Below are 9,894 nucleotides of genomic sequence, written 5' to 3'. Positions count from 1 at the left end.
GGTAAAATACATGTAGGAAATATGAGAAATGATGAAAATGCCAAAGTATTAAATTATAGGAATAAATGAGGGAGGAGAATCTTAGATCAATGGTATAGAGCAGATCATCAACAAGACCATAGAAGAAAACCTCCACGAACTAAGACACAAATACACAGAATCCTAATAAAGCAAGACCAGAAAAGAAGCTGTCCAGGACATTCTGTAGTACAAATAGTGAATATACATAGCAACAACAACTTTAAAAAAAAAGTGTTGAAGAGAATAAGAAAAAAATTATAAAGTCACATATAAAGGAAGTTCCATAAAAAAAATAAATAACAGTTGGTTTCTTAATGGAAACTTTGAAAGCCAGAGAGTCTTTAGCAATGCAGTCAAAATTCTGAAGAGCATGGCTACCAACCTAGACTACTATGCCTTGCAAAATTGTCTGCTACAACTTAAAGACTCCTTTCTGTAACACAAACAGCCTTTTAAAAAGTATGTTTAACAAAGCAAGCATAAACAAAATACAGAAAGCAATACTTCATACTGAAGAGAGGAATAGCATAACCAAGAGACAGCGGAAGCAAATGAAGCTGCAATTACTAGAACACAAAGTACCACTGAGAACACCTAATCAACAACAACAAAAAAATACAACATACAAAAATACATCAAAAAATACATCAGCGCACAGCTTTCAATAGTTTTATATAGTGTAACAGCACAACTTATCTGAGCAGATCAGGAAACAAAATCCATCTATTTATTGTATACAAGAAGCTTATCTTTAAAGACAGGTACCACCTTAGAATGAAAGGATAAAAATGATTCAAATAAAATGTGATTGGTAAGAAAACAAGCATCAATATTCTAATATCTGACCAAACAGTCTTTAAGCAAACCTAATCAGAAGAGATAAAGGACACTTCATCCTAATCAAAGTAACAGCCAACCAACACAGCATTATTATCCTAAACATAAATGTCCTAAACTCTGGTGCGTCCAATTTTGCAAAAAGTCTACTACAAGAGTTAAAGACAAAAATTAACATCAGAACATTAATACCTGAATATTCTGATGCTTCATTTTCTTTAGAAGACAGATCATCTGTACAAAAAAATAAAGAGAGAGCTATCAGAACTAAGTGACATCATACAGCAAATGGATTCAATAGCTATAGAATATTCCATCCAAACACCAAAATATATACAGTCAGGTCAACATTACACAGAAGCTTCTCAGAAGTAGATGACATTCTGAGACACAAAGAAAATCAAAACAAATTCAGAAAGATTTGAAAAAAAGGTTTGTCGTATCTGACGTTAACACAATTCAACATAAAATTGCCAGCAAACAAGTCTCTAGTAACTACACAAACTCGTGGATGTGAAACAACTCATTACTTAACAATGAATTAGTCAAAGAATTAATAACAAAAAGTTCTGTAGCTAAATGAAAATGAAAACATAACACTGAAAAACCTCTGAGACACATTAGAAGAAGTCCTGTGAGGAAAATTTATAGCTTTAAGTGCCTAAACTAAAAAATCAGGAAGAGAACAAATAAATATCTTAATGTTGCAATTCAAAAACTTGGAAACAAACACACAAAAAGACAAAAATAGTAGATAGAGATAATAAAATAGAGGTGCATAATGTGAAACCTCTCAAGGAATCAATAAAAATATTATGTTGAAAAAATAGAAAAGAACCAGTCACAAAGTCCTTCTATAAAGCCAATACCATTCTAATACCCAAACTAAGTAAAGACATAACAAAAATGGAATACCACAGGCCAGTATCCATGATGAACATAGATTCAAATTTTCTAAAGAAAATATTTTCAAATCAAATACAGACTTACTTACATGAAAAAGATAATCCATCATGACTAAGTTGGCTTCATTTCAGAGATACAAGGCTAGTTCAACACACAGAAGTCAATGCATGCCATAAATCACATAAATGGACTTTATAAACCTAAGTCTTATGGTCATCTTAATAGATTCAGAAAAGACCTTTGACAAATCCAATGTGTCTTTATGACAAAACTCCTACCAAAAGTAGGACTTGGGTGAGCATATTTTAACAAAAAACTCATAACCAAAATCTTTCTCAATGGAAAAATACTAGAAATCAGAATACTCTGAAATCAGAAACAAAACAGGACTCCTGAATATCCCGAATATTCTCCTTTTCAATATGTACTCAAGGCACTAGCTGGAGTCATGAGACAAAAAAGGAAAATTAAAGGTATACAAATTGGAAAAGAGGTTAAACCATCCCTATTTGAAGAAGATGTGATATTATATTATACATAAAAGATCCCAAAAATTCCACCGGAAAACATTTCTAAATGTTTTCATGGTCAACAATTTAGTCAATGTTTCAGGATACAAAATCAAAATAGCCTTTCCATACACATGCAACAAACACACTGGGAAAGAGATCAAGGACATACTACCCTCTAAAATAGCCTCAAAAAATGATAAAATATCTAGGAATAAACCTAGCCAAAGAAGCAAAAGGCCTCTACTATGGAAACTTTAAGTCTATGAATAAAGAGATAAAGACTCTAGAAAATGGAAAGACATACCATGCTCATGGATTGATAGAATTAAATTGTAAAAAATGACCATTCTACCAGAAGCCATTTACACATTTGATATAATACCAATCAAAATTCTTGTATTGATTTTATAGAAATAGACCACTCTATCCTAAATTCATATAAAACCACAAAAGACCCCCAAATAACCAATGCAATCCTAAGCAAAAAGAAAAATGCTCAAAGGATTATCATGTCAGTTTTCAAATTATAATACAAAGCCATTGTAATACAAACAGTATAAGTTATATTAACAAAGCCATTGTAAAACAAACAGTATAAGTTATATTACAAAGCCATTGTAATACAAACAGTATAGTACTGGGACAAAAAAAAAAAAACAGACACGTGGACCAATAGAACAAAATAGAAGACTCAAACACGACTGTCATAATTACAGCCATTTAATATTTCTCAAGAATGTTGAAACATACACTTGAAAAATGAAGCCACTCTTAACAAATAGTACCTGGAAAGCTAGTTATCCAGTCAGAGAAGAATGAAGTTAGGATGATATCTATCACCTTGTACAAATAACTAACTTGAAATGGACAAAAGACCTCAATGTAAGCCTGAAACACTAAAACTGCTGGAGGAAAACATAGAATATACTCGGGATATGTGTTTAGGAAAGTTCTTTCTGATTAGGGCCTTATTTGCCCAAGAATTAAGACCAGCAGTTAGCAAGTGGGATCTAATAAAACAAAAATTTTTCTATCCAGCTGAAGAAATAACGATTGATTGTTGGACTAAGTGAGAAGGAAACCCACAGAAAAGGAGAGAATCTTGTCTGCTATACATATGATAGAGGATTAATATCTAGAACATATAAAGAACTAAAAGAACAGTCAGAAAACAAATTTTCAAAAAGAAAAAAACAGAAGCAGACTATAGAACTGAACAAAGAAGAGAAATAAAATAAAGACAAAGAGAAAGAAGAGGGGGAAGGAGAGAAGGAGAAGAACAAAGAGGATAAGAAGAAGAAGGAAGAAGACAAGAAGGGAGGGAAGTAAAGAAGGAACAAATGAAAGAATGGCTAATAAATATTTCAAAATGAAAATTAAAACAATTTTAACAATTTCATAGAATGGAAAAGATCAACAGAAGACCTAAAAAACAACAACAACAAAAACACTGGAGAGGATGTTTGGGAGAGAGAGCCCTCATTCACTGTGGGTTGAAAACTTGTCTAGCCACTATGTAAATCAATTTAGACAAACCTCAAAAAGCTAAAAATAAACCCACCATATCACTCAACTATACTATTTCTTGGCATATGCCCAAAGGACCCAGCACCCTACTCCATAGGCACTTGCTCAATCATGTTTGTAGCTGTTCTATCCAGAAGAGCTAGTAAAGTAAAAGAATCTAATACCTTCAACTGGCAAAATACTATTCAGATATTAAGAAAAATAATATCGTGAAATTTACAGGCAAGTAGATGGAATTGGAAAAGATCATATTCAGAGAGGTAACTGAAACCCAGAATGGCATTCCCATCTCATCTATGGTTCCTAACTCCGCAACTTCAGATGTAAGTATATAACCTCAAGGAACTGCAGATGTCAGGAAAGTAAAAAGAGATAATTGTGGAGGGTGGAACAATAGAAGAATAGCAGAGTGAAAGTAATTTGAAAGGGGAAATTGGAAAATAGGAGAGAGGAAAAAAGAGAGAGGTCAATATACACAGAGAGAGAGGAAGACAGGCAAAATAACCATAAGGATAGTATCTAGTAACCTAAATTTACATATGATAAATGTAAATGGTATCTGGGTCTCCATACACATTTACACTTTAAATGAAATTTTCCTATCTGGGTTGTCAATGCATCTCTCCAAGAGCCATAGATAATCTAACAAAAACCCCAATAGCATATGTAAGAAGACCCAGTATGAGTTGTTGGTACGGGGAGTCCAAGAGACTCCCAAAACATTATAGGCTATTGCTGCTGCTCTTGGTAGCCTCTCAGAGGCTGAGGAGAAGTCCTTATTACTGAAAAGCCATGAACTTCAGGCACAGAATCCAGAGGATCCAAACTAGATCACACCTGAAAACCTCCTCCCTGAGAACCAGCTTTCATGATACCTTCTGAGGTGCCAAGCAAGCTTGTGGAGGAGAGAAGCAACCAGCAATCTTACCCAGCTATGATGCCTATGAACTACCACAGCGAACAGCATGGCACAGTAACCCTGAGAGTGCAATACTAGCACTCATATCATGGTGGTAACCATCATCTCTCTAACTGACTTTAAGACTCACTCAATGAAGCAAGACTGAACATTTCTAACAGGAAACAAAACAAAAATATGCCTACATTAATTCTCAAAAATGTCTCTCCCCATTCCAATCCTGCATTTTCAGCAGAATTATGACGCAGTCTATTAACAAAGACACTGCCTTTGGGAACAGTTAGAAGAATTCACACACTCATTGACAAGAGACAGAACCATCTTATCCTCCATTCTCATGTTTTTGGTACTGGCTCTTCTGTTGTGTCTTTATCCATCATTATTAAAGACTGATTGCCACTAAGCATCTCTTATTACTCTCTCAAGTAAGTTTCTAAAATTAAAAGAATAAAGTTCCCTGTTTTAAAAAATAATTGGAGATGTATCTTTTTTTTTTTTTAAGTTGCTACATGGATTACACATGCAATTTTTCTGAGTGCTACATGATTTTCTTTTCTTGAAATGGCAAAATACCATGGCAGGCCAGGCTGTTTTGAAACATAAGCTTGCCACTGAGCTATTTTGCATCTCTTTATGCAGCTTGCTCTGCCAGTGGCTAATTACAGCCATCATGGTCTTGTGTTGTGTTCACTATATCCAACCAAAAAACAAGGAGTCTGATGGGGTCGCTTATATGGAAGTCATTATGATAGTAGATATAACATTATTATGCTCTTCTATCTCCGTGTATGCATTTATCCCTCCAGGCTTTCACGCCTGAAATAAATTTACAGGAAGCCTAGCATCTACTATATGTTAAGCCTACAATTCGAAAACAGCCAGGCCAAGGACATAATGTTCCATCTTTACAATCAAATACAGATTTCCCATTAAAAGGAGAATTTTCTATTTCCAAAGATTTAATAGTATGGTCCTTTAAAAATAATTCCAGATGCCTAAATTTTAGGACTGAAAATATCCCACAACACAAAATAGTTTTTGCCGGAATGTGATTTACACAAATCTTCAATCACTAGACATCTTACCATTGGCTTTCCTTTCAGATACAACTTACGTTTAGGATTTTACAACATTTCATATTTATTTCAGCTATATTTGGGTATATTCAAGATGGACTCACTCTTATGGGTGCGTTACAGTGACTGATTGCGTAACATATGTTGATATTTCCCTGCCCTGTTTTGCTGGTTTTTATATCAACTTGGCCATCATGTCTTACTCACTTGCAACCCCACCCTCTTTTCTTTGAAGTTTCTGTCTGCTTAAATTAAGAATAAACTTCATTAAGACTAATGGCTTATTACATCAAGAGGAAAAAAATTCGAACACAACAGTGATTAAGTACATAACCTTTAACTGAAATGAGTATTTCCAAAATAAGCAATACTAAGCAAGGAGTTCCTGGCAGTCTATAAGAGCCTTTGTATAACAACCATAGAATTTGTTTCTATTGCTTTTGCGTCGTTGTTCACAGTGAATGTTCCAAACACCTTATGAAGCAGCTCTTTCTTGTGATGATCATGTCCCTAAAGAAGTTTAGCCCCTTGACCATATCGCCCCCCTCCCCCCCCCCCGTCTTCAAATCACGTGACTAAGTCAGATCGCTCACCACTAGATGGCTCTGCTTTTATTAGCCCTCCAATATGCTACATATCAAAAGATTAAAGATCTATGAAATAAACATGGCTGAAATTCCAAGGAGATGAGTGGCTCATAATAAAACACATTCTTCTATTGCTATTTCTGAAGTTCTTGTGCAGGGTCAGATGTACTGAAGCACGACCGCAAGCAAAAATATAAAATAGATAAAATACTCTTACATCCACAGAGTGCTGTCATTTGAATGAATAGATTTGCAATGTGGTGCTATCTCATTTTGGAATTCATTTTAAAGTGTAACTATTACTCCCTCTTAAATGTCTTGGCTATCTCTAGTACATAGCTTCATGATATTCCATGGGAATTGGGGGCAGGGGTAGGTCTCTAAAATAGACACAAGAAGCCTAGTTGAACATTGTTTTGTTTTGTTTTGTTTTGTTTTGTTTTGTTTTGTTTTGTTTTGATTTGATTTGATTATTCTTGTTTCTGCAATGCTGTGAACCAGTCAATTCCTCCCCCAGGCTAGGAATCTGGTCAGTCTACTCTCTTCTAATAGCAGTTGCTTTATAAGTAACCTTAGAAGTCTGAGTAATTTAAAATACATTTAAAGTAATTTTACATAAACATAGAAGTCTCTGAGCAACTTTAAAATAATTTCAAATAAATTTTCAATGTTTCATTTAATACACACAACTAACTAAATGATTTTTTCCATCATTTTTAATCCAACCACAGTTGCACTGAACTGATACAGTATGTGGAATGTAAAGGCTTGCTTTCTGAACAATACTGTCTTTTGGTAACATGGAGTAACCACCTAAAATTTTTTGTTGGGTGGTGAAAGAATACATGGTGGGCATGTTTCTTTCCTTGTACATTTACTTAAAATATGTTATCTAAGAGGGGTGCAATAAGGATTGAACAAACCTCGCTCTAGTGTGAACTCCAAGAATTGTAAAATAAATAATGATCTAAAATTCCCTAGATGTTTCACTTTAGAAATGAATCACAAATGTCAGCATTTCAATCATTATAAATGAATTAGCATGTGTCAGGGTCTGAGTTCAAGGAAATATTTCCTTGGGGCCACAATGCAAACAACTTGCTCTCCACAAAGTCTTCTAGCTACACAACTGGGGTGTACTCTGATCAGACACTTTATAGGGACAAGCTAGGGGGCCACCACATGCAGACCATATCCATCACTGCTGTCACTGGGGGGGGGGGGGGGCACCTGGATTTCTCCCAGGTTCTGTAAAAGGATCTCAGCCCTGAGTTGCATGAGCACATGGTTTGCATAGCGTTTAGGTGTTAACCATTTCCCCCTCTCTGGGCTGTCACTTCATTCTTCCCTTCAGTGTTGGCCGACTAGCATACTTCTGCAGAAAGCGGGAGGTCCAGGCCCGCACAGGGCCGTCACAGGACCCAACTCAGCCAAGGCTTCAGGCAGGACCAGACTCCAGACTTGTTTAACTCCCTTTCGTGTACCCATTAGGTGAGCATTGTTTTTTTTGGCATTAGCTCAAAATGACTGTTTAGTCCAACTTAAAATAGAAAACTTCCAGTTTTACTCATACAAGACAGGGAAAAAAAAAGTCTTGAAAAACACTGATCCCAGGAAAATGATGTTTCCATCTCGTTAAGGTTTCTATGACCAAAACATCTAAAAATACATATTACAAATTTTTTCTACTATTTTGCTAGTTGAAAACACATTTCCCCATGTTTAGAGGTTTGTGTTTAAAAGAAAGGAAAAGAGGAGGGGTAAGAGGGTATAGTGAAAGTAGAAGGCGTGGACAGTCATTCTCTCTTGCTTAGATCCAGTTTCTGGAATCTTTAACAATAAACAAGAATCTCTTTGACATTTCAAATGTGGTTTCCAGTGAGTGCTGCAAGAGAGGAACTATTCTTCTTACAAGAATCAGCAATTTTGTTAGTCTGCTAACAGGAGTATCTTCAGCATTTTTTTTTTAATGTCTAAAGCTGACAATTTTTAATGCTTACTACGAATCCACTGCCATTCCAGGTTAAGAGTATGAATTTTAAAAATGAATAAATACATTCACGGAATTCATGTGTATGTGACAGATTTCATAGGGAACACAATTTGTAACATCAGAAAACCCTTGAAAACAGTGCAAAGTGTTTAATCTGTAAAGATCGTAAATAGTGTTTAAGGTAAACATTTTTATTTGTCTCCATCTTCCCATTTCTCACTAGTAATGGCTGCTATACTGCAGAAAAACGATTCAGGATGTGGTTAAGCAAGACAGTAGAATATCCTCTCTTGGGATCCTATCACATGCAGAATATGATGGGCCATATCAATAATTAGTATCCCTTTCCTATGGGATATTTGTGAAGGAGAGAGTAAACCGAAGGCATAATCATGTCACAGTATATGTAAGCTTCAACATCTTCATGAAAATATGAAACAGAAAGAAGATTTGAACGTGTAAAATTGAAATAAATCTGAGCAGGCAAAGGCAGAGATTAGCTGAGTAACCCAAACATGGATGTTCTAAATAATAAGTATCATTTCCTGAAGAACATGCTTTCTGGATGCTGTAGACAGATCTTGCTGAGTCTTTGCCGGAAGCTATCTTCATCAAATGGACAATTCTTTACTCAACTCAACTACTGAGGAAAGCAGCACTCCAAAAAATATTAAATGCTTTATCCAATATTTCACAGCCATGGCAAGTATATTACCAGGAATTCACATCGGAATCACTTTATGTTACTCAGCCTGGACTTGCTCCAAGTGAATTTTAACCTTACGGAGTTCATACAAACTTAAGGCACTATAAGAGAATGTTCGGTGTCCTTAGTAAGCTTCAGTAAGCCCTTCTCTTGGTCCTATTAGGACTGGCCACCGTCCTACAAAGACAAGAGGGTGGAGACAAATGCCAGTCCTGCTGGAGAAGCATATCAGAGCTGAGTGGGGAGACCAGAAGGATTCAGAATTGTCTCACATAATAGACACTTGCTTTTCTGGAACAGGCCACCTAGAAGCTAAGTTTAAAACTAACCTAATATCAAGCCCTAACAATAAAGGGCACAAGAGGACAATAAACTTCAGTAGCAATGAAGACAAAACCCAACTTTGATGGGTGCTTTCCGAATTCTAAGCAGTCTGTTCTATACCTGTGCTAACATAGTTCATATAAGAAGCACAAGAGCCACCTACAGGTTCAGAACAGAAAGGTACATAATATCAGATAATGTCTCTTCAAATCTCAATGCTATTTTTAACCTTAATAAACTACAGGCCTCAGTTTGGTCTGTTTCAATATCTTCATATCACCTATGCCATAGTTGTTGTTTTGGAAGAGTATTTTCAATATTACGACAAACAGTAAAAATAACAAAAGTAACTCAAAGGGTACTTACTATCAGTAGAGTACGTTTTAGCCATCTTGTCCTGTTGGCCAGTTCAGAAGCTGGCTTTTTCAAATCTCACCCTTTTGCTGCTGCTGTTGTTGTTGTTGTTGTTGTTGTTGTTGTTGTTGT

This window comes from Arvicanthis niloticus, chromosome 19 (genome assembly GCF_011762505.2).
Source record: "Arvicanthis niloticus isolate mArvNil1 chromosome 19, mArvNil1.pat.X, whole genome shotgun sequence".
Taxonomy (NCBI): Eukaryota; Metazoa; Chordata; class Mammalia; order Rodentia; family Muridae; genus Arvicanthis; species Arvicanthis niloticus.
The sequence above is the reverse complement of the archived record's forward strand: the minus strand, read 5'-3'. Positions refer to the sequence as shown.